The following is a 26,239-nucleotide window of genomic DNA, read 5'->3' on the forward strand; positions in this document are numbered from 1 at the left end:
CTCGCTGCACACAGACATTCTCTACTTTTCTTTTTATTCTCAATCTGGTCCCGCTATGATGAAGACTTCCCTGATCGACAACCTGCTTCCAAAGAATCTGACAAACATTGTAGTTTCTGTGCTCCAGCATCATCCTCATCTTCTTACAAAGTTCCCATCTGTAGTTCTCCACACTGTAAGAGCTCCTACTTTGTGCTCCCATGTAGTATTAAGACCCAATTTGGGCCCTAAAATGGTACTTAGGCCCCTCTATAGACCTGTCTGTGACTCCATATAGAATATAAGCCCCCACTGTGCCCTAAATAGTATTCTGGACTCTCTGTGTTCTATATAGTAGTTAGGCCCCTTTGTGCACCCATCTAGTACTCAGGCCCCCCTTTGTACAATAATATAGTAGCTAGACCCCTGTATGCCCCCATACAGTAGTTAGGCCTTTCTGTCCTCCCATATAGTAGTTAGATCCTTCTGTTCTTCCATATATTATAGGTGCTCTTTTTGCTCCCATATAATAGTTAGGTCCTCCTATGCCCCCACATAGTAGTTAGGCCTTATTTGTGCCCCCATAAAGTGGTTAGACCACCCTGTCTCAGTATAGTAGTTACACCCCTCTGTACACCAATATAGTCAGGACCGCTTCTATGTATCAATATAGTGGTTAGGCCCCCCCTGTAGGTTTTACCTTGTAGGCATCCTCCTGTAAGTAAGTCTCCAGTAATAAGCCCCCCAGTATGTAAATTTCCCCACGTGGACATTTCCTGTAGGTAATCCCCTCTGCCAATTACCCTTGTGGGACTGTATGTTAGGAGGAAAGTGAGGTCATCCAGAGTCATATTGATCACTAGTTTCATACTGCTTGCGACAAGTCACTTTAAAAAAATGTTTTATTTTCACTGTATACTTGGGTCTTTCGTGATTCATCACTCCACGGTGTCAGTGCTGAAGCAGCATAGAAGAAATCTGGTCAATCTACAAGAGAGAAGAGAAGAGTGAGGGGGAGTATGGTCTATACTGAGGACAGGATGTGGGAGTAGGGTCTATACTGGAGGCAGGATGGGGGAGTAGGGCCTATACTGGGGGCAGGATGGGGGAGTAGGGTCTATATATAGCTGTTATATGCTTGCCACCACTAGAGGGCGCTCACTGCATACTGCTCTACTATAAAGATCAGTAGGAGCTGTAGTAATCCCTGTGCAGTGAGCTCCATCTAGTGGTAGCAGCATCAGGTAAAATATCACTCACTTGTTCCTCTTCCTCCTCAGACACTTGGGGATCCAGGGTTATCTCTGTCTGCACCTAAAAAAAAAGAGACAGATAAGATCAGCGTCATGTGATTATCTCAGGATCAGTCTATAGGTGTCTATACATTAAGAGGAGACTCAGTGTGAAAGAGATGAATGCACAAAAAGTATGTGACCCCCTGGGCTCTTCCTGCAGTGTTCTATATACTTACTGGGCCTCCTGGATGCCCACTGATTCCTTCGATGAGGGCTGCTTTTTTTGCTGTATGTAGTGGCCTGGGTCCTGGTCCGACTATAATAGAAAGCACAGAGATCAATCCCATCATTCTCCCTGTACTATAATGTCTCTCTGTCTATAAGGTCTGTACTCACCTCCTCCATCCTTCCTCTGTCTCCAGCTCTGTCTTCCTCACTGTTAGACATAGAAGATAAATGACACATGGTCTCCAGGGTCTGCAGGATGCTCAATGCCTTCATTGTTCTTATACTATAAAAGAAAACACAATTCCCATAACTGGAGCTGCCCCAAATGTGCCCATATACCCCCCTATAAGAGTCTACATGACTAGTGCTCCCCGGTGGTGATGATGACGTTATTCACCAGTGTTAGCTCTATGGTATACTTACAGAACTGGCCTCTTGGAGCGCTGCACTTTCTCTTTCTATCTGTGGGGAGAAACAGGACGTATCCAGGTTAGGACTATTTTATAGAGCAGTTGTCCTTAGCAACCACAATACTTTATTTACTGTAAGCTTTATAAACCTATAAAATCAATGTCACCTATAATTAAAAAACTTACGTACTTTTCATGTGGGTAGTCCTCCTCCTCATCGCTCTTCATCTTTAGCACCTGATCCTTCTCCACCATCTTCTCCCCCTTCTCCTTTCTTATTTTCCTGTGGTGAACTCCCATTATGCGAGCACCAGGTGGAGCAAATTTGGAATCAGGTGTGGTGAGCCGGGACGTTCTTTCTGTATTGCTTGCATGAGTTGCTTCTGTGCTCCTACACGTCTGCCAGGTCTGAAGTCCATACTGTCAGGATCAACGTGAGGCCACTGTGTCTCGGGCTCGTCTATCCATAAGGGCGTTGTCGAAGCGTATCCTCTGTTCTTCACAAGATGCTCCTGATGGTGGAGATAGACTTTGCCAGAAGATACGCCAGGTCGCTACCTCTTGAGATAGACAATGCGACAGCTGGTTTGTGTTGCCAAACTGACAGTACAGACAAATTTGCACACAGGACACACTGGATAGACATACCGGATACAGGTGACAGATGCTGGGGACGAAGACACAGGTGCTGGTCACACTGTGCAGTTCACACTAAGCGGTTAGCTTGATGCAGGAACGATAGCAGGTGCAACCACGGGTTGGGTCAGGTTCACACTCAGCACAGGAACTGGGAGCCACTGGGAGTGTAGATTCAGACAGCAGGAAGCAACAGGACACCAGGACACAACAGCTAGAACACTGTAACAGGAACACTTTTGCAAAGCAACCACAGATACACCTTTGCAGGACCATAGGACCTTGATGCTCAGAAAGGATATGTGTAAGAAGCCTCCTTATATACCCAAGCCACAGGGGTGGAATAATAAAGGCACTAAGCCTAAACTCTAAGACTGTGCTTTCTATTATAGTGGTAGAGAAGATAGGCCATGATACCTGGGTAACAGATGGACATCTCTCTGCCAGGGAAGCGGCACTACTATATGTCCCATATGGAATCAGGCCCTGATAGGTGTCATTGAGTGATCATGGTGAGGTAACAGGGAGGCCATTTCCAGCCATCCACCAATCACCTTAGGTTAGATTGTAACAGACACGGCCATTAATTCATATACGCCCGTCCTCTTCTTTCATACACAGGAAATTCCATGAAAGTCGGACCAGGGACCCAGGCCACTATATAGAGCAAGAAAAGCAGCCCTCATCCGAGGAATCAGTGGGGATCCAGGAGGCCCAGTAAGTATATAGAACACTGCAGGAGGAGCCCAGGGGGGTCACATACTTTTTGTGCATTCATCTCTTCCTCACTGAGTCTCCTCTCAATGTATAGAGCCCTATAGACTGATCCTGGATCATCACCACCTCCTCCATGTTGGAGATCAACATGAACGATATTAGGAATTTTATATAAAATATTGAATAAGACCTAATATCAAGAAAGGTGACAGGATGGACAAAATCTGCCTGAGACATTGGCAGTCTGGAATATCAGTCCAATGGACAATGGGCATTCATCAAGCTTATGTAAGGTCGCCTAGGTGCTCGCTAACATCAGACCACTACAATGGACAATGTAAGGTCGTATGTGAGATTGCCGAGGAGTATGTTATCATCAGCAAGCTCATGCGGATTCACATACAATGGACAGTGGGATAATCAACAAGGTATATGTGGGGCCAGATCATTTGCCTTGGATCTGGATCATAAACTCAGCCCCTGTTGGGCACTTCAGAAGACTCAAGGAGTGTGATGTCCTCTTATCTGTGTGGAGGGAAATTGAAGGGGCCAACTAATATATACCCTGGGTTAACAGAGGCTGCCTCAGGCCCAGTGCGTATACAGAAGTACAAGGACGCCACCCACAGGAGATGGAGGAATATCACTACAAACTGGTGAAACGACCCCTATCGTATTACCAACAAATATGGCCATTCCAGTACAGCATTGAGTAAGGGTGTATAGGCACCAGAAACGCGTAGGTGTCGCAGCCTGGAGTTCTGTTGGCATTACCCCCACCTCATTCATCATCGCCACCCCCTCCTCCTCCACAGCAACCGCTTCTCATGCACCTCATCCACCAATTGCGCATCCTCCTCCACCACCCCCTCCTCACCACCTGCTCCTCCACATCATCCATCACTGCCACCTCCTCCTCCAGCACCTCATCCATCACCTCCTCCACCATCTGATCCTCCACGACCATCACCTCCTCCACCTCCTCCTTCGCCACCACCTCCTCCTCCTTCCGCACTTCCTTCACCTCCTCCTCCACCACCTCCTCCTCCTTCGCCACCACCTCCTCCTCCTTCACCTCCTCAGCCACCACCTCCTCCTCCACCACTTCCTCCTCCTTCACCTCCTCAGCGTCCTCCTCCTTCCTCTCCTCCTCCACCACTTCCACCTCCTCCTCTTTCACCTCCTCCTCCACCTCCTCCTCCACCTGCATCTCCTCCTCCACCACCTCCTCCTCCTTCCTCTCCTCCTCCTCCACCTCCTCCTCCTTCCTCTCCTCCTCCACCACCTCCTCCTCCACCACCTCCTCCTCTACAACCACCTCCTCCACTTGCATCTCCTCCTCCACCACCTCCTCCTCTACAACCACCGCCTCCTGCTGCACTACTCTCTCCACAAACACCTGCTCTCTCACGACCACCTCATCTGCCACCACCTCCTCCAGCAGCACCCACCCCTCCACTATCACTCTCCTCACCACCATCACCTCCTGCATCACTGTCTCTCTCACCACTCTCACTACCACTCCGTCCACTACAAACTCCTCCACCACTCCAACCACATCCTCCACCAAAACTACCTCCTCCTGCAGCACCCCCGCCATCTCCTCCTCCTCCGACACTACTTGCTCCAACAACTCTGCTCGCTCCTCGCTTTTCTCTCTCCTACAAGTAAAGAACAGTCAGGAGTTACTCAATGAGCTTTACAGATGCAAAAGTGAACATGAGACAGTAGTGGATATAGGAGTAATGGCCAATTCTCATATATCAGATCTGTCCTTAAAGGGGTTATCCAGCGTTATAAAAACATGGCCGCTTTGTTCCAGAGACAACACCACTCTTGTCTCCAGTTTGGGTGCAGTTTTTGCAACTCAGTTCCATTGAAGTGAATGGAGTTAAATTGCTAATCGCACCTGAACTGGAGACAAGAGTGGTGCTGTCTCTGGAAGAAAGTGGCCATGTTTTTCTAACGCTGGATAACCACTTTAAAGGCTTAGAAAAACATGGCCGCTTTCCTCCAATAACTGCACCACTATTGTCCTAAGTTTGGGTGCGGTATTGCAGCTCAGTTCTATTAAAGTAAAAGGAGCTGAATTGTAATACCACACACAACCTGAGGACAGGGGTGGCATTGTTATTGCAGGAAAGTCTTCAGATCCCGTGTAACCCTTTAACTTTTAACTGCACTTAAAAACATGGCTAAATCCATTACCATAATTCCGTCATCTATACCAGGAATGGGCGCCCCCATAGTAATGTATAGGAAATAAGATCATCAAAATGACATTGACTTTTATTGGGCTGCTGCACTATACAACGCACTAAATAGAATTTTATTGTGTATCCAGGAAGGTCCAGCAGGGGGAGCTCACAGCATATGGCCTTATCAGACACATTGTACATCCATAGTAAAGTGGGATTCCCACTGTATATATGGGAGGGGTATACATATATACATATAAGAGTGGTATATATTATACCCCTCTAATGTGTATATAATACCCTCACATATAGATATAATACCATCCTATGTACCTCTCCCATGTGTAATATCCTCAGTAATAGTACAGTATTATCCTGATATACAATATACAGTATATAGAGATTCTCCTCGCATCATACACATTGGGGGGGGGGGGGGATACAGTTATTTGCTATGGGGCCCTGTAGGGATCAGGATAGAGGAGGATTCCCATCATATATAATATACTATATACCTGTAGGGATCTGGATAGAGGGGTACTCCCATCATATATAATATAGTATATACCTGTAGGGATATAGTATATACCTGTAGGGATATAGTATATACCTGTAGGGATGAGGATATTCTAGCAATAGTTTCACCCTATAGTACAGAAGAGAAGGAAGGACACAGCAGACTTACCTCCACCAACCACTAAACGCCTCTGGAGATTCTAGAGCTCTGCAGCTGCTTATATACTGTGTGTGATGTCATCATGACCTATACAGGAGCCTTTTGTGATGTCATCACGTGTGGGGGAAGGGCCAACAATAACCAGTGATGTCATCATGTACAGGAGAGACATGATGGCCCCGCCCCCTGTCCCTGCCCCATGCATAGAAGCTCAGGCCTATAGATATAAGCAATGTGCTGTGGCAGTTATAGCTGGAGGCTGTATATTCTCCCTGCAGCCACTAGAGGCCGCTCTCTCCTCCCAGCTCCAGTATATTCTCCCTGCAGCCACTAGAGGCCGCTCTCTCCTCCCAGCTCCAGTATATTCTCCCTGCAGCCACTAGAGGCCGCTCTCTCCTCCCAGCTCCAGTATATTCTCCCTGCAGCCACTAGAGGCCGCTCTCTCCTCCCAGCTCCAGTATATTCTCCCTGCAGCCACTAGAGGCCGCTCTCTCCTCCCAGCTCCAGTATATTCTCCCTGCAGCCACTAGAGGCCGCTCTCTCCTCCCAGCTCCAGGGCCTGACAGGGAGGACACTCCTGCAGCTAGACCATAGAGAGCCTGAGGGGAGAGAGGAGGCTGCCGGGAGCCAGGACATATGTGTGTAATGGGAGATGCTGCCCAGGAATGGTGCCTGCCTGCCGCTCATCCCCTGGGTATAACATGTGTGGTGATCAGTCATCTGTATACAGTATATACCATGTGTGGTGACCAGTCATCTGTATACTGTATATACCATGTGTGGTGACCAGTCATCTGTATACAGTATATACCATGTGTGGTGGGTGACCAGTCATCTGTATACAGTATATACCATGTGTGGTGGGTGACCAGTCATCTGTATACAGTATATACCATGGTGTGATGGGTGACCAGTCATCTGTATACAGTATATACCATGTGTGGTGGGTGACCAGTCATCTGTATACAGTATATACCATGTGTGGTGGGTGACCAGTCATCTGTATACAGTATATACCATGTGTGGTGACCAGTCATCTGTATACAGTATATACCATGTGTGGTGGGTGACCAGTCATCTGTATACAGTATATACCATGTGTGGTGGGTGACCAGTCATCTGTATACAGTATATACCATGTGTGGTGACCAGTCATCTGTATACAGTATATACCATGGTGTGGTGACCAGTCATCTGTATACAGTATATACCATGTGTGGTGGGTGACCAGTCATCTGTATACAGTATATACCATGTGTGGTGAGCAGTCATCTGTATACAGTATATACCATGTGTGGTGGGTGACCAGTCATCTGTATACAGTATATACCATGTGTGGTGGGTGACCAGTCATCTGTATACAGTATATACCATGTGTGGTGATCAGTCATCTGTATACAGTATATACCATGTGTGGTGACCAGTCATCTGTATACAGTATATACCATGTGTGGTGACCAGTCATCTGTATACAGTATATACCATGTGTGGTGAGCAGTCATCTGTATACAGTATATACCATGTGTGGTGGGGGACCAGTCATCTGTATACAGTATATACCATGTGTGGTGGGTGACCAGTCATCTGTATACAGTATATACCATGTGTGGTGACCAGTCATCTGTATACAGTATATACCATGTGTGGTGACCAGTCATCTGTATACAGTATATACCATGTGTGGTGGGTGACCAGTCATCTGTATACAGTATATACCATGTGTGGTGACCAGTCATCTGTATACAGTATATACCATGTGTGGTGACCAGTCATCTGTATACAGTATATACCATGTGGTGAGCAGTCATCTGTATACAGTATATACCATGTGTGGTGACCAGTCATCTGTATACAGTATATACCATGTGTGGTGAGCAGTCATCTGTATACAGTATATACCATGTGGTGACCAGTCATCTGTATACAGTATATACCATGGTGTGATCTGTATAGAGGTGACAGTATGGGGAATATTTATCAAACATGGTGTAAAGTGAAACTGGCTCAGTCGCCCCTAGCAACCAATCAGATTCCATGTTACATTCCTCACAGACTCTTTGGAAAATGAAAGGTGGAATCTGATTGGTTGCTAGGGGTGACTGAGCCAGTGTCACTTTACACCATGTTTGATAAATCTTCCTCATATGTACTTATATACAGGGGTATAATGCAGTATACAGTATATACCATGTGTGGGGATTAGTAATCTGTATATAGGGGCATAAAACAACTATATAGGTCACAGAGGGGGCAGGTAAACACTATACTGGGTGTAATGCTCTGCAGTATCTGTGTACACCTGGTATCTGATATCACCGCTGTACAAGGGGACGTGTATCTGCCTACAAGGGGACGTGTATCTGGTTACAAGGGGACGTGTATCTGGTTACAAGGGGACGTGTATCTGCCTACAAGGGGACGTGTATCTGGTTACAAGGGGACGTGTATCTGGCTACCGGGGGACATATATCTGGCTACTGTATCCAGCTACAAGAGGACGTGTATCCGGCTACAAAGGGACGTGTATCTGGCTACAAGGGGACTTGTATCCGGCTACAAAGGGACGTGTATCCGGCTACAAGGGGACTTGTATCTGGCTACAAGGGGACGTGTATCTGGCTACAAGGGGACGTGTATCCGGCTACAAGGGGACGTGTATCCGGCTACAAGGGGACGTGTATCCGGCTACAAGGGGACGTGTATCCGGCTACAAGGGGACGTGTATCCGGCTACAAGGGGACGTGCATCCGGCTACAAGGGGGCGTGTATCCGGCTACCAGGGGGCGTGTATCCGGCTAGAAAGGGACGTGAATCTGCATACAAGGGGACGTGTATCCGGCTACAAGGGGACGTGTATGCGGCTACAAGGGGACGTGTATGCGGCTACAAGGGGACGTGCATCCGGCTACAAGGGGACGTGTATCCGGCTACAAGGGGACGTGTATCCGGCTACAAGGGGACGTGTATCCGGCTACAAGGGGACGTGTATCCGGCTACAAGGGGACGTGTATCCGGCTACAAGGGGACGTGTATCCGGCTACAAGGGGACGTGTATCCGGCTACAAGGGGACGTGTATCCGGCTACAAGGGGACGTGTATCCGGCTACAAGGGGACGTGTATCCGGCTACAAGGGGACGTGTATCCGGCTACAAGGGGACGTGTATCCGGCTACAAGGGGACGTGTATCCGGCTACAAGGGGACGTGTATCCGGCTACAAGGGGACGTGTATCCGGCTACAAGGGGACGTGTATCTTGCTACGAGGGGAATTATGCAGCTCCATGGGGCATACCTGTCTGCAGGGGGCACATACAGCTGCAGGGGGCACATGTGACTGCAGGGAGGACCTGGCTGGATCAGTGTGGGACCATCGCCTTCCTGTGTTTCCAATCCACTCCTGGTTTTGGGTGAAAAATACTGATGCAAACATACTGTGTGTGAACATAGACTAAGGGCTTATTCCCGCACATATCCCTGCTGGCTATGGGACTAGTAAGATCTCTGCTTTCTCTCTCAGTCCCATAGACAGTGACTGGAGCAGCAGTGTGTATGTGTGATGGCAGAGCAATCATACAGGCCCCCTCCCCCAGTGCTGTGACCGCTGCTGGTCCCGGCCATCAGACACCAGGGAGTATATGGCGGCCACATATCCTGTGTATAGGTAATAGAGAGTCTTTATGCTCCGGACCCTATGAAGGAGTTTTCCTAACATAGACGACCGGCAGCTGTTTTTGAGATGATTGAAAATTGTCTGATTGCAGATGGCCTCACTCCTGTGTCCTCAGTCATCACTTATACTGTGATCCTGTGTCTCCTATGAGAAGCAGAGTCCCTGAGAACACTGAGGAAGAGCCCTGACTGCAGAGAAGAGGCCGTGTAGGAGGAATGGTGCCAGGACATCCTCACATCCCGGTGTCCTGGTGCGGCCAATCAGTGTGTGGAGATCGGATCCATCACAGGTGCAAGAACTTTTCTTCTAATGTGACAGATGAAACCCCGTACTGTGAGCTTCAGCTCCTGAACCTGCAAGAAAGACTGTAACCTGTACAGAAGAAGGGTGACTGTCTTCCATCTTTTGCACTTAAAGGGGTACTCTGGTATAAAAAAAATGTTTTCAACTGGTGTCAGAAAGTTATATAGGTTTGTAATTTATTTAAAAATCTCTAATTTCCCAGTACTTATCAGCTGCTGTATGTCCTGCAGGAAGTGGTGTATTCTTTCCAGTCTGACACAGTGCTCTCTGCTGCCACCTCTGTCCATGTCAGGAACTGTCCAGAGCAGCAGCAAATCCCCATAGAAAACCTCTCCTGATCTGGACAGTTCCTGACATGGACAGAGGTGGCAGCAGAGAGCACTGTGTCAGACTGGAAAGAATACACCACTTCCTGCAGGACATACAGCAGCTGATAAGTACTGAGAGATTTTTAAACAGAAGTAAATTACAAATCTGTATGACTTGCTGGCACCAGGTGATTTGAATTTTTTTTTTGGCTGGAGTACCCCTTTAAGGTCTATGGGTTTGGTAAGTTTGCATTGAAGTCCGGCTACAGGGGATTGTCCCATCTCAGCTATTATGGGGTAACCTGTAGGGCCGTCACCTTATATATTTTTACTTGGTTCTTCCTGGCTATAAACTCTGGGACCCTGAATAACTGGTGGGTTTCCTGTTATTAGATATTTCCTTCTGTCATGTGACCTCCAGAGCCGTCTCCTGGTTCTCCTCCTTCAGGTGCCCTCCATCCATCACATGACCTGTCACTATGCCGGCCCCAATGGACGTGATAGATTATAGAAGAAGATAAAAGATGGAGGATGAGATACAGTTTGGGGGGTTATTACCTGATGAACCCCCTGGTGTTAATGGAGGACTCTCACCGTTTTACCCCTTGGGCGTTATGTCCGTCTCCCTGATAAGCGGTGTCTTTGCCCCGGAGAGGGCTGCCGGCCTGGGAGGTCAGATGTCGGGGATGCTACTACAAGGATGGCGCTGCCTAATGAGGATGACGCTGCCCGATGAGGATAAAGCTGCCCGATGAGGATGACGCTGCCCGATGAGGATGACGCTGCCCGGTAACCACAGAGGCCATAATAATGCAAAGACGAGGCGTTTCAGGAGATGCAGCTGCCTTCATTATATCCAATGGAGTTACTGGGCATCATCATCCTCATCACACAGCTATCCTCTCTACTACTCACAGGATGCCAATATCTTCTTCCCTGCCAGCCCGTCCTCCCACAGCCCTTCCAGCCCTCCCACAACCTCTGCCCCTCCACAGCCCTCTCTATCCCACCCACAGCCCTCTCTATCCCACCCACAGCCCTCTCCAGCTTTGCCACATCCCTCTACAGTCCTCCCACAGTCCTCTCCAGTCCTCCCACAGCCCTCTCCAGCCTTCACACAGTCCTCTCCAGCCCTCCCACAGTCCTCTCCAGCCCTCCCACAGTCCTCTCCAGTCCTCCCACAGCCCTCTCCAGCTTTGCCACAGCCCTCACCAGTCCTCCCACAGCCCTCTCCAGCTTTGCCACATCCCTCTCCAGTCCTCCCACAGCCCTCTCCAGTCCTCCCACAGCCCTCTCCAGTCCTCCCACAGCCCTCCCACAGCCCTCTCCAGCCCTCCCACTGCCCTCTCACAGCCCTCCCTCAGCCCTCTCCAGTCCTCCCGCTGCTCTCTTCCACAGCCCTCTCACAGCCCTCCTGCAGCCCTCTCCAGTCCTCCCGCTGCTCTCTTCCACAGCCCTCCTGCAGCCCTCTCCAGCCCGTCCGCAGCCCTCTCCAGCCACTACAACCTTCAGATGTGAGTTAAAGGAGTACTGTCGCAAAATTGTTTGTATTATTATGTCATAGAACGTTATACAAATTTGTAACTTACTTCTATTTAAAAATCTTCAGTCTTCCAGTACTTATCTAGTGCTGTATGTTCTGCAGGAAGTGGTGTATTCTTTCCAGTCTGACACAGTGCTCTCTGCTGCCACCTCTGTCAGGAACTGTCCAGAGTAGGAGAAGTTTTCTATGGGGATTTGCTTCTGCTCTGGACAGTTCCTGACATGGACAGAGGTGGCAGCAGAGAGCACTGTGTCAGACTTCTTGCAGGACATACAGCAGCTGATAAGTACTGGAAAACTGGAGATCAGCAGGTTAGAAGTATCTGCTCCCTATAGGGCACAGGGCGCTGAGGATGAGGATTAGCTTCTTTCTTTCATCCTTAGCACCATTTCTATAATATTAGCAGTTTATTCCCTATGCTAATAAGTTGTTTTGGTGCAGTTGGGAGGGGGCTTCCACCCCCCGTGCACTGTTGGGCCCCAGCCAGCCCGCTCTGCTGATATTTATTAGAGGAGGTGGGGCAGCCAGGGGGCGGATCGGGGCACTAGGGTGTTAGTCCCTCCCGCACTGCACCAAAACAGCTATTATGGAAACAGCATAGAATGAAGGTAACAAATACAAGGGGAGGGAACGCTTGCCCAGGGACACAAAAGTGGGCGAGCTATGGGGGGGAAGTGGTAAATACACATCCATTTCAACAGGGGGAACATTCTGCCCTTCCTATTGGCTATCAGTGCTGTAGTTCATAAAGGGTGGTGGGGGCAGACTGGCCCATTATCTGGCCCATGTGGGGGTGGGGAAGAGGGATGCACATTCACCATGTCCATAGTTGCCAACAGTCCCGGTTTTGATGAGACAGCCCCGGAAAAACCATGTCCCGGAAGCTCCGCCTCCGCAGAGAGGAGTCCCTGGGGGACTAGAGGAACCGTACTGGTGAGGTAAGTATAGCTTTTTTTTGTTTTAAATACAGATGAAGGGACAAGAGGATTCTGAAAGGGGTACTGGTATGATGAAGGGGTAGTAGTATGATGATGGAGGAGCAGGAGGATGAAGGGATAGTAGTATGATGATGGAGGGGCAGGAGGATGATGAAGGGGTAGTAATATGATGATGGAGGGGCAGGAGGATGAAGGGGTAGTAGTATGATGATGGAGGAGCAGTAGGATGAAGGGGGTAGCAGTATGATTATGTGAGGTACAGCTGCATTATATGGGTACAAACTACCAGTATGTACAGTCAGTCAGTAGAATGCTAGCTCTAAGTCTCAGCCTGCTCTAAGTGGGGTGTGTAATATACTGGGGACCTGAAACTGGGGACCTAATACTGGGGTGTGTAATATACTTGGCACCTAATACTGGGGTGTGTAATATACTGGGCACCTAATACTGGGGTGTAAAATATACTGGGCACCTAATACTGGGGTGTGTAATATACTGGGGACCTGATACCGGGGTGTGTAATATACTGGGCACCTAATACTGGGGTCTGTAGTATACTGGGGACCTAATACTGGGGTGTGTAATATACTGGGGACCTAATATTGGAGTGTGTAGTATACTGGGGACCTAATACTAGGGTGTGTAATATACTGGGGACCTAATACTGGAGGGTGTAGTATACTGGGGACCTAATAATAGGGTGTGTAATGCTCCTTTTGTGTTGTTCTTAGTGTAAATTCTAACTGGAAATTTTGAACCCACACCCATGATAGGCCACACCCCACGAGACCACACCCACAATAAGCCACACCCCTTTTACCACTAAAGTGTCCCTTGAAAAAAAAATTCAGGAGTATTACCTCACAGTGTACGGTGAGTTATTGGAAATCTATAGTTAAGCACCACATCTATTACCCAACCAACCTGCGGTGTAATCCCATGTCATAGGTCACACATCTCTACCAAACCTAGAGTGACGTTCTGTGGATAGGAAGAAAATGTGGACTGTGGTGTACTGTGCGTTGTATTGTGTATAGTACTGTGTGTAGGACTGTGTGTAGTACCGTGTGTAGGACTGTGTGTGGTACCGTGTGTAGGATTGTGTGTAGTACCGTGTGTAGGACTGTGTGTAGTACCGTGTGTAGGATTGTGTGTAGTACAGTGTGTTTGCCTCTTACTACTTCGTCTCTATGTTTTTTAGATTTAGATGGAACCTCATCCACACCTTGTAATGTACATGATGAGCAGCGGGTCGTATGATGACAGTACAGGTCAGTATATATTATACATTATATTAGTCTGACGTGATATTATACTATTACTAACTATTGGAGGAGATTTACTTTACATTGGCGGCCCACAATGGATGACTCTGTTACCGCATCTGCTTTACATCACACACAAATAATATCTGCTTAAAGCCATTTCTAAGTCTGGTTTCTTCTACGACGCCTGGTCATACCGTGGTCATACAACAGCCGCCTGATTAACCGGGAAGACTCCAGGCCATGATGACGCAAGGGGGAGAAGCGAAAATTATTGTGTTAATTTGTTTTCCCTGAGTACCATTGGCATCACAACGATAGGGGTATTTTCGCCCCTGCGAGCCCCTGGGACGAAGGAATTTTAATGAAAACGATAGTAAAGCTTTTATTAACCCCTCCTACAGGAAGTATAAATAAGCCCCCCCCCCCCATAGATACATCAGTCATTTACAAGAAAACAAACAGGGAGGGAGACTTGTGATGCCAATGGTACTCAGGGAAAACAAATTAACACAATAATTTTCGCTTCCCTTACGTCCCATTGGCATCACAACGATAGGGGAACTAGCAAGTAATATCCCCAGAGGGTGGGTTTTCTGATACAGCTGCATTGAGAACTGACCTAGCAAAGGCCGTTCTAGCAGAAAGGTTAGCATCTATTCTGTAGTGCTTAACAAAAGTGGATAAAGATGACCAAGACGCAGCTTGACATATATTCTCCAGGGATACCGAGGACCGTTCCGCCCAACTAGAGGCAACCGCTCTAGTGGAATGTGCCCTGGTAAATAAAGGAGGTGTTTTCCCAGCTGAAGAATAACATAATTCAATGGCTTTACATATCCACCTTGATATGGAAGGCTTAGAAGCTTTTTTGCCCTTGTTCTTCCCTGAAAATAGGATCAACAAATTTTCTTCCTTCCTCAACGAACTTGTTCTATTCAGGTAGATTCTTAAAGTTCTAGGGACATCTAGAAGGGAAAGATCAACATCCTGATGGGATGTATTTGAAGGAGAAAACACTGGAAGAACAATGGGTTCATTAATGTTAATGAATGAAGCAACCTTGGGTATAAATCCCGGCAAAAATCTTAGAATCACTTTATCCTCGAGAAAGGTGATGTACGGAGCGGTTGATCCCAGAGCCTGAAGCTCCCCGACACGCTTGGCCGAAGTAAGGGCCAAAAGCAGAGTACATTTTAAGGTTAAGAATTTTAATTCCACCTCCTCCAGAGGTTCAAATGGTTGAAGACATAAACACCTGAGTACAAAAGAGAGATCCCAGGAGTCGACATGCTTGTCTACCCTGGGTCTTAATCTTGTGATAGCTTTTACAAAAATTTTTACCTCAATAATCGGAAAGAGTCTATAGTTCAGATGTGCAGAAAGGGCTGCTATCTGGACCTTAATGGATCCCGGAGTAAGACCTTTGTCAAAACCCTCTTGCAAAAACTCCAAAAGTTGCGGAGTAGAGGGCTTAGTAGAACTCAACCGTTTATCGGTACACCAGGATTGAAATATTCTCCAAACACGAGGGTATGAAGCATTTGTGGAGTCGCTACGTGCATGAGATAAAGTTCGGAGGACATTTTCCGAGAAGGTTTCAGGACCTAATAAGGTCCTCTCAGTCTCCAGGCTGTGAGATTGAGGCTGGTTAGATCCTGGCACAGATGTTGTCCCTGAGATATCAGATCGGGCTGTAACGGCAGTTTCCAGAACTCGCCCCTGCTCATGTTCATGAGCAGGGTGAACCAAGATCTCTTCGGCCAAAACGGCGTAATTGTGATCACTGACGCCTGGTCCAATCTGATCTTCACCAGAACTCTGGGGATCATCGAGATGGGCGGAAAAATGTAAGCCATCTGAAAATTCCATGGAATTGACATCGCATCCACCGTCGTTGGATGGTCGGCTGAATACAGGGAACAAAACCTCCTCAGTTTGGCATTGCTTGTTGATGCCATAAGATCTATCTGAGGAACTCCCCATCTTTTGGTTAACTGTAGGAACACTTTCCTTGAAAGCGACCATTCCCCTGGCACTGTTAGTCCCTGGCTCAAACGATCCGCCAGAGTGTTGTGAATACCTCTGATATGAAGAGCAGATAGTCTGGCTATCCGGGGTTCCGCCCACTTGAAGATGTGTTCCACTTCCCTGAGAAGTAGAGGCGACCTGGTACCTCCCTGCTTGTTGATATAGGCGACACAAGCAGTGTTGTCTGTCCTGATTCTTACAGCCTTCTGTAACAATTTCGGAGCGAAGTGTAGAAGGGCTAGATAGATAGCCCTGAGTTCCCGTACATTTGATGGAAGGGACGACTCTTGAATGTTCCATGTCCCTGACGCAGTACTCTTTTCTAGATGCGCACCCCATCCCGAACCTGAAGCGTCTGTGGTGATCGTAATCCACTGGGGTTCGGTTATGGAGGCCCCATGCTTCACCTGTCTCCACCATGTTAGGGACTGTCGAGTTTCTGTAGATAGGACATGTATTGTTTCTAAATCTTCTAAGCTCCGGTTCCATGTCGTCAGGACTTCTCTCTGGAGGTACCTCATATGTTATAATGCCCATGAAACTGCCTCTGCGGCTGATGAAAGGAGTCCCAGGAATCTCATTAGGGTCCGAAGAGACACTTGACGAGGAGGAATGAGAAACTGGGCTCCCCTCTGTATACGTACCAGCCTGGGTGTTGAGAGGAACAGCTTCATCTGCGTGGAATCTATGATGAAACCCAAGAAAGTCTTTATTCTGGATGGCACCAATTCCGACTTCTCCTGGTTGATCAGCCACCCTAACTGCTGAACAATGTCCAAGACATAATTCAGCTGAGAGCTCAGAAGACTCTGAGTCTGAGCCATAATCAACCAGTCGTCTAGATAGGGAATGATCTTTATTCCCTGAAGTCTGAAGATAACCATCATGGCCGACACGACCTTTGTGAATACAAAGGGGGCTGATGTTATGCCGAAGGGAAGAACCTTGAACCGAAGATGTCTTACCTTCCCGTGCAGCTGAATGGCAATCCGCAGATATTTTCTGTGCGCTGGCAGAATAGGAATGTGGAGGTATGCGTCCTGGAGGTCTATTGATACCATAAAGTCGCCCTCCTGGAGGACGGTTTTTACGGATCTGATATTTTCCATACGAAATTTCTTTTTTATCCTGAACCCGTTTAAGTAACGCAGATCGATAATAAGTCTCCACTTTCCGGTCGGCTTCGGTCCGAGAAAAATTGGAGAGCATACTCCCAGACCGACGTCTGACAGAGGGACCTCCTCCAGAGCTTCTATGTCCAACAGGTGAAAGATTTCTTTTTCTATAACGGGATGTTTGACAGGACCTAAATGATGAGACACCAGAAACCTTGGGGGGGGGGGGGGGGAGAAGAAACAAAGGAAGCAAATAACCACTTTGAATAATGCTTATTACCCACACATCTTTTATTAGTTTTTTCCAAGCAGGAAGAAACAGAGTAAGACGACCCCCCACAGGTATGCCTCTGGCGTCAGAAATCCGGCTTCTTGGCAGAATCTTTTTGCTGCTTGCCTGCACCTCTTCTGTTGTAGTACTTTCCTCTTCCTCGGGACTGGTAACGACTTTTTCCACGTTGAGGAGATCTGCCTCTACGAAAGGATCCGCGAGGTTTTTTGTATGATCCACTAACGTAAGAAAGGGGTAAGGACTTACCCTTCTTGTCCGACATCTCCTCCATGATTTTATCTAATTCTGAGCCAAAAAGTCATCCCGGTTGATACTCCAAATTACATAACTGAAATTTAGAGTTGGAATCGCCAGCCCATGGTCTTAACCATAGGGCCCGGCGACCAGCAGTTGAGAGGGCCATTGTTTTAGCTGCTAAGCGAGTCTCTTGTGAAGCTGCATCACACAAAAAAATCAACTCCCATGTTGACTTTTTTGAATGAACGGAGGACCTTGTCCCGGTTCACTCCAGACTCGAGATCCTCCTGCACTTTAGCCAACCATCTTCTAAGACTTCTGGATACCTCAAATGCAGATATAGCAACTGCCCCTTGGGCAGCTGCTGCCGTGTATGATCTCTTAAAGGCCACTTCAATTCTCCTATCCATTGGGTCTTTGAGATTAGAACCATCCTCAGCAGGCAAGACAGTATTCTTGGATAGTTTGGCTATGGCAGTATCTACTTTGGGAGGATCAGCCCAATCCTTGCATTGCTCCTCCTTGAGGACATACAAGGTTTTAAATTTCTTACTTAAAACCGGAGCTTTTTCCGTTTTTTTCCACTCAGTATACAACATAGACATGGATGTTTCTCCAATAGAAAAAGCCCTAGGCTTTTTCGAAGCGGAGGCTACATCCTCGATTTCTTCAGGGTGAATTTCAGCCTGAACAGCTTTGCGTAGCTTGTAGATGCTGTCCATAGGGAAATAACCCTTGAAAATCTCTTTTTCATCCTCAGATGGTGAAGATGAATCAGATGAGGAGGAAGACCCAACTTCATCTATCACCTTAAATTCTGACCCCTAGGGTAGAAAAAACATAAGCTTAGCTAGGGTAAACATATCCCTGCTATGCACCCAAATAATATATACTCACAGGATGTGAGGCAGAAGGAGAAATGCTACGCTTAGATTTCTTCTTATGGCGACAGTCTCTATTGGCAAGGGATTTCTCAACATAATCCTTCACCCATATGACAACATCCTGAGTATCAGGTTCTCCGGAATTTTTTGGGCGGCATGAAGTACAACGTACTGTAATATATATATAATAAATAATAAGACATCATGAATATGAAAAATTGGAACCTTATAGTTGATAAGTAGTGCATACGATATTCATATCCATCCGGCAAAGGATTTTCGCAATCCGCACAAACTAGATGTTTGCGTTTGGAAGTTCTTTTCCCCGATGGGCTAGTTTCCATTGCAGACATCTAATAAATAAAAAAGTTTTATCAACACAAACAAGTCTCAATATAAGTACAGGCCTTGCCTGAACTAAATAGAAAGGGTGTCATACACCAGTAAGACCACAAGATGGCAGCAGAGTTACTTACATTGAAACAATATGCAGTAGTTTCAATAGGCAAGGCTGAAGATAAATAGCGGAGCCGGTAGCACAGAATATACACTCTATGAAACCCTAGGTAGGACTCAGGAGTCAGACCTAGTCCTACCTGAATAAAGGAGTCTATTTAAATGAGAGGGAGCCTGACAGCGAGGCCGACGCCGCCGGCGTGCGAGCCGCACACTTCCGGCTTCCTCCGATGACGTCAGCCACCTGCGCCGGAGAATGGCGGCGCTGGAACGCATGCGCAGAAGACTGCAAGCCGCAGGACGATGATGCGGCCAAGATGGCGACCGCAATCCTGGAATAAAGGTCCGGTACGTTTGTACACACATGGCCGGACATCAGGCAGCCTAAATCACTCATGCAGGAACCAGATATCCGGGTCCTGCGCCTAAGGTAAAACACAAATACCACTACAATAGTAATACCCACAATGAAAGAAGGAGGGAGCAAGGTCCCTTGGGGCTAGTCACTAGGACGAAGAAAAAAGACTGATGTATCTATGGGGGGGGGGCTTATTTATACTTCCTGTAGGAGGGGTTAATAAAAGCTTTACTATCGTTTTCATTAAAATTCCTTCGTCCCAGGGGCTCGCAGGGGCGAAAATACCCCTATCGTTGTGATGCCAATGGGACGTAAGGGAAATTATCTTGACTATTCCTTAGAACTGATTTGAAGCTTGTCAGAATTATTACAATGGCTCCTGAAGTTTTCACCATTTTGTTGGTTGTTGTATTTTGATATTAAATGTGCTCTTTCTAAGCAGCTGATTCCTTTATGTTACTTTCATAGTGTTTGACATAATCACCATCAAATGGTCACTTTCGTTATTTATTTTATTTTTTTTGCGTTATCATGCTTTATTACAAAGCTATACTTACTCGTATCCAGGTCCAGTCTCCTGAAGCTTTTTAGTTGTGTGCTGGTTGGGAAAAAAAAGGAGACCAAACACATGAAGTCCATCAGCGCTCACAGAGAAGGCAGTCATGTGATTGATGGACACATTGAGCCATGTCTCTCTGTACTGGCCGGGATTTCCTGTGTTTGGTCTTATTTTTTCAACCAGCAAAAGACTAAAAAGCTTCAGGAGACTGGACCTGGATACAAGTAAGTACAGCTTTCTTTTTACAGCATAATAACTAAAAAAAAATAATGAGTGTAAATTGCAAACTTGATTTATATCATATCTACTGCTGATTTAGATTTTGAAAGCTATAATGACAGTGACACTTTAAGATTTTAAAGGGAACCTTTCACTAAGAAAGTTATGGAGTAGAAAGAACTGAGCAGATTGGTATATACCTTCATGGGAAAAGATTCAGTATAACTTGTAATTTATTGATTGATGTTTCCATGCTAAAGAGTCCAGTCCAATGAGTGACACCGCCCACTTCACTCCTTATCCAGGCCTGTATTTAGAGTTTATGCTGCCCTATGCACTTTGCATGTTGAGGTGCCCCCCCCCCCCCACAGCGCCCCAGCGTGGTGCATGGTGTATACCCTGGCATGGCTGGCAGGCCGGCACCCCAGCACCGAGTACTCAGCACCCAGTACTACTGAGCGGCATCCCCCGGGCGCCGCTCAGTAGTACTGGGTGCTGAGTACTGGAGTGCCGCTCTGCTTGATGCCCTCTCTTCTCATCAAACAGACGTGATGGAGAAAGGAAGGAGGCCGGGGACGTCTTAGTTTGGGGACCGCTTCTATCCAGTGTCGGACTGGGGTACCTGGAGCCCACCAGAGGAACCGATCTTTGGGGCCCACCAATATATAACCAGTGAGACATGACTCGCTAACCCCGTCCTTTCCTGGATTCATCTGTATCTGTGACAAATCCTTTCTTAAAAATATTTTCAGTTGAACTAAAACTCTCAGAACACCCTACATTTATAAAGCTCTCAGTGTATGCTGGGAGTTGTAGTCTCTGAGAGGATAACCCTATAATAAATCACTGTGTGCAGAGTCTCCTGGTGGATGCAATCTGGGTGACAACCATCAGCCCTGAAGGTCCAGCAAAACATCTGTAAACAGTGGCAGTTATCAGAGGATTGTACTATTGTACTACAACTCCCAGCATATCCTGAGGGCTGTCGACTGTTAGTACATGCTGGGAGTTGTAGTGCCTGCAGCTGTTGTAGTTGGGTCCTATACACTGGATGCTTTGTGGCATATAAGAATACATAGATCTTAGGGGCTCAGTGTAGGGAAGTGACCCCGGAACAGCACTAATAGGGGACAGAACAAAAACATCTCCCCCTATCCCCTATTAGTGATGTTCTGGGGTCACTTCCCCACACTGAGCCCCCACAGATCTATGTATTCTGATCTCCCACAAAGCATCCAGTGTATAATGCACTTTAGGACCCAACTACAACAGCTGCAGGCACTACAACTCCCAGCATTTACTGACAGTCTGCAGCCCTCAGGATATGCTGGGAGTTGTAGTGTCTGCAGCTGTTGTAGTTGGGTTCTAGTTTAAAAGTTTGCGCTAGTGTACTGTAGTGACCGCGGGGCTGTGTCAGTACACTACCGCAAACAATACACTGACCCATTTAGACCCTAATGGTACACAGGCTCTGCACACTATAGAAGTGATTTCAGTGCAGTTACTAATGACTCACAGGTGACGTCTTCTCCCATTGCCGTCGCTTACTGTTTGCTTTCTTCTCCATCTGGCGCAGCATCATGAAGACTTCTCCGACCACAAATCATCTACAGGCGCGCAGCTGGGGTGACTGGGGCAGAAGGGCAGCTAGGGTAACAGGGGCAGGGGAGCAGCTGGGGTGACAGGGAGGGGGAGAAGCTGGGCGACAGGGGGAACAGCTGGGGCGACATGGGGAACAGCTGGGGTGACAGGGGGAAGGGGAGAAACTGGGGAGACAAGGAGAGCAGCTGGGGTGACAGGGTGAGGGGGAGAAGCTGGGGAAACAGGGGGAGCGGGAGAAGCTAGGGGTGGCAGGGGCCGGGGGAGAAGCTGGGGCGGGGGGGAGCTGGAGAGGCAAGTGGAGAAGATGGGGGGAAGGGGGAGAAGATGGGTGGGCAAGGGGAGAAGATAGGGGGGGCAGTGAAGACGCTAGGGGTGGCAGGGGGAGAAGATGGGGGTGGCAGGGGGGAGAAGATGGGGGTGGCAGGGGTAGAAGATGGGTGGGCAGGAGGAGAAGCTGGGGGTGGCAGGGCAGACGCTGGGTGTGGCGGGGGAGACGCTGGGGGTGGCAGGGGGAAAAGATGGGTGGGCAACGGGACAAGATAGGGGGGCAGGGGGAGAAGATAGGGGGGCCAGTGAAGACGCTGGGGGTGGCAGGGGGGAGAAGATGGGTGGGCAAGAGGAGAAGCTGGGTGTGGCGGGGGAGATGCTGGGGGTGGCAGGGGGAGAAGATGGGTGGGCAAAGGGAGAAGATAGGGGGGGCAGGGGGTGAAGATGGGGGGGAAGAGGGAGACGCTGGGGGTGGCAGGGGGGAGAAGATGGGTCGGCAGAGGGAGACGCGGGGGGTGGCAGGGGGAGAAGATGGATGGGCAGGAGGAGAAGATGGATGGGCAGGAGGAGAAGCTGGAGGTTGCAGGGCAGACGCTGGGGTGGCAGGGCAGATGCTGGGGGTGGCAGGGGGAGATGCTGCAGGTGGCAGGGGGAGATGCTGGGGGTGGCAGGGCAGACGCTGGGGGTGGCAAGGGGAGATGCTGGGGGTGGCAGGGCAGATGCTGGGGGTGGCAGGGCAGATGCTGGGGGTGGCAGACGCTGGGGGCGGCAGACGCTGGGGGTGGCAGGGGAGAAGATGGATGGGCAGGAGGAGAAGCTGGAGGTGGCAGGGGGAGACGCTGCAGGTGGCAGGGGGAGACAATGGGGGTGGCAGGGCAGATGCTGGGGGTGGCAGGGCAGACGCTGGGGGTGGGAGTGGTCAGGGGGCAGAGGGAGCATCCGGGCGGCAGAGGGAACAGCGGGGGAGAAAGGCAGGCTGGGCAGGTCCCCCCCATTGCAGGGACAGGGTGAGCTTCCGACACATTGAGCCTGTCACCCAGGCCGGAAGTTCACAGTGCAGCCCCGCGGCGCCCGGATTTTTCCCCTGCTTGGCAGCACACATGAAGTGACGTCACTGCGCCGCTGCCGAGCAGGGTGGAAGTCTGGGCGCCGCGGGGCTGCACCGTGAACTTCGGGCCTGTGTGACAGGCTCAATGTGCCGGAAGCTCACCCTGTCCCTGCAATGGGGGGGACCTGCCCAGCCTGCCTCTTCCCCCTGGCTGACCCATCAAATAAAGCTGTGTGGTGTTACAGGTAGGAAATACAGTGAGCTGTGTGGTGTTACAGGTAGAGAATACAGTGCTGTGTGGTGTTACAGGTAGAGAATACAGTGTGCTGTGTGGTGTTACAGGTAGAGAATACAGCGTGCTGTGTGGTGTTACAGGTAGAGAATACAGTGTGCTGTGTGGTGTTACAGGTAGGGAATACAGTGCTGTGTGATGTTAAAGGTAGAGACTACAGCGTGCTGTGTGGTATTACAGGTAGAGACTACAGCGTGCTGTGTGGTATTACAGGTAGAGAATACAGTGTGATGTGTGGTGTTACAGGTAGAGAATACAGTAAGCTGTGTGGTGTTACAGGTAGAGAATACAGTGTGCTGTGTGGTGTTACAGGTAGAGAATACAGTGTGCTGTGTGGTGTTACAGGTAGAGAATACAGCGTGCTGTGTGGTGTTACAGGTAGAGAATACAGCGTGCTGTGTGGTGTTACAGGTAGAGAATACAGTGTGCTGTGTGGTGTTACAGGTAGAGAATACATTGTGCTGTGTGGTGTTATAGGTAGCGAATACAGCGTGCTGTGTGGTGTTACAGGTAGAGAATACAGTGTGCTCTGTGGTGTTACAGGTAGAGAATACAGCGTGCTGTGTGGTGTTACAGGTAGAGAATACAGTGTGGTGTTACAGGTAGAGTATACAGCGTGCTGTGTGGTGTTACAGGTAGGGAATACAGTGCTGTGTGGTGTTACAGGTAGAGAATACAGCGTGCTGTGTGGTGTTACAGGTAGAGAATACAGCGTGCTGTGTGGTGTTACAGGTAGAGAATACAGTGTGCTGTGTGATGTTACAGGTAGAGAATACAGTGCTGTGTAGTGTTACAGGTAGAGAATACAGTGTGCTGTGTGATGTTACAGGTAGAGAATACAGTGCTGTGTGGTGTTACAGGTAGAGAATACAGTGCTGTGTGGTGTTACAGGTAGAGAATACAGCGTGCTGTGTGGTGTTACAGGTAGAGAATACAGTGTGCTGTGTGGTGTTACAGGTAGAGAATACAGTGTGCTGTGTGGTGTTACAGGTAGAGAATACAGTGTGCTGTGTAGTGTTACAGGTAGAGAATACAGTGTGCTGTGTGGTGTTACAGGTAGAGAATACAGTGCTGTGTGGTGTTACAGGTAGAGAATACAGTGTGCTGTGTGGTGTTACAGGTAGAGAGTACAGCGTGCTGTGTGGTGTTACAGGTAGAGAGTACAGCGTGCTGTGTGGTGTTACAGGTAGAGAATACAGCGTGCTGTGTGGTGTTATAGGTAGAGTATACAGCGTGCTGTGTGATGTTACAGGTAGAGAATACAGCGTGCTGTGTGGTGTTACAGGTAGAGAATACAGCGTGCTGTGTGGTGTTACAGGTAGAGTATACAGCGTGCTGTGTGGTGTTACAGGTAGAGAATACAGCGTGCTGTGTGGTGTTACAGGTAGAGTATACAGCGTGCTGTGTGGTGTTACAGGTAGAGTATACAGCGTGCTGTGTGGTGTTACAGGTAGAGAATACAGCGTGCTGTGTGGTGTTACAGGTAGAGTATACAGTGTGCTGTGTGTTGTTACAGGTAGAGAATACAGTGTGCTGTGTGGTGTTACAGGTAGAGAATACAGCGTGCTGTGTGGTGTTACAGGTAGAGTATACAGCGTGCTGTGTGGTGTTACAGGTAGACAATACAGCGTGCTGTGTGGTGTTACAGGTAGAGTATACAGCGTGCTGTGTGGTGTTACAGGTAGACAATACAGCGTGCTGTGTGGTGTTACAGGTAGAGTATACAGTGTGCTGTGTGTTGTTACAGGTAGAGAATACAGTGTGCTGTGTGAAACACGGAAACTGGAGAGAAAGGAACGGCTGCACATCCCATCTATGGCTGATACTAATGCCGCTTGGCCTATATTAAAAATCAACACCAGAGTGTCTGTATATGATTTGATCAAGCCTTAATAGCCCCGTGTACCAACGTGCAGGTCCTCTGGTTTACACGGGTCCCTACGCTAACTCCACACCGCGTCGGTCAGCAACCGCCACCCCCGCAAAGCGTGCACGTGCAGGGAAGGTAACATGGGGGTTGCAGGGCCATTCCATGGCCCCCCTTCCCTGCACGTGCATGCTTTGCGGGGTTGGCGGTCACTGACCGACAGTGACATGTCTGAGGAAGTGCCCCAACTTACTGGGAATGACAGGAACACTTAAAGGGGGAGTAGACAATTGGTATTATATACTGTATATATATATTTTTTCTAGTCCATATAGGATGGAGCCAGGATATAATACATTATATATATATATATATATATATATATATATATATATGTTATTTCTTTTTCTCCTGGCTTCATCCTATATGGAGTAGAATATCCATTTCCTCTATAGCTAGATGATGGGAAGCCGGAAATCTGCAGCTTTGTATGGCAGAGATGGGAAACTGCCGGCATCGCTCCGCACTGACTAACGCCAGAATAAGGAGAGAATAAAGCACTTTGCACAAAGAAAGATTTTGTAGCGTATGACTTGTATCTCAGTCCCCAAAATCCCTTCTGTTTCCATTCTCAGGTGTACAGTGTCCCTCAGTGAAAAGACCGCCCACCTGACTCCTTAGCATAAAAAATGACAGGTTATGCTGAATCTTTTCCTACATTTTTATTATTTTGAAGTAGATAGAAATGTATACGGTTGGGTTCACACAGCGCTATTGCTGTATGTACCGGCTATAATATAGGTTGGTAAAAAAACGGCACATGGCAGCGGTTCCATTCATTTTAGTGGCCTGAACATAGTCAGTGGTTATGATGGGGCTACTTACTATGAATAAATGGCGCCATTG

At 48.2% G+C, this 26,239-nt stretch overlaps 1 long non-coding RNA gene across 1 annotated transcript in view; it reads right to left on the reverse strand.

Annotated features, from left to right (window-relative positions):
* Nucleotides 1–878: 878 nt before the first annotated feature.
* Nucleotides 879–26,239, reverse strand: part of LOC138770368 (uncharacterized) — a 30,022-nt gene continuing 4,661 nt past the window's right edge. The window contains exons 5-6 of the long non-coding RNA XR_011359468.1: nt 1,240–1,293; nt 879–966 (exon numbers count right to left, since the gene is read on the reverse strand). This is a non-coding gene — a long non-coding RNA (uncharacterized lncRNA). The remainder of the gene's footprint in view (nt 967–1,239; nt 1,294–26,239) is intronic.

Source organism: Dendropsophus ebraccatus, chromosome 13, assembly GCF_027789765.1.
Source record: "Dendropsophus ebraccatus isolate aDenEbr1 chromosome 13, aDenEbr1.pat, whole genome shotgun sequence".
Lineage (NCBI taxonomy): Eukaryota > Metazoa > Chordata > Amphibia > Anura > Hylidae > Dendropsophus > Dendropsophus ebraccatus.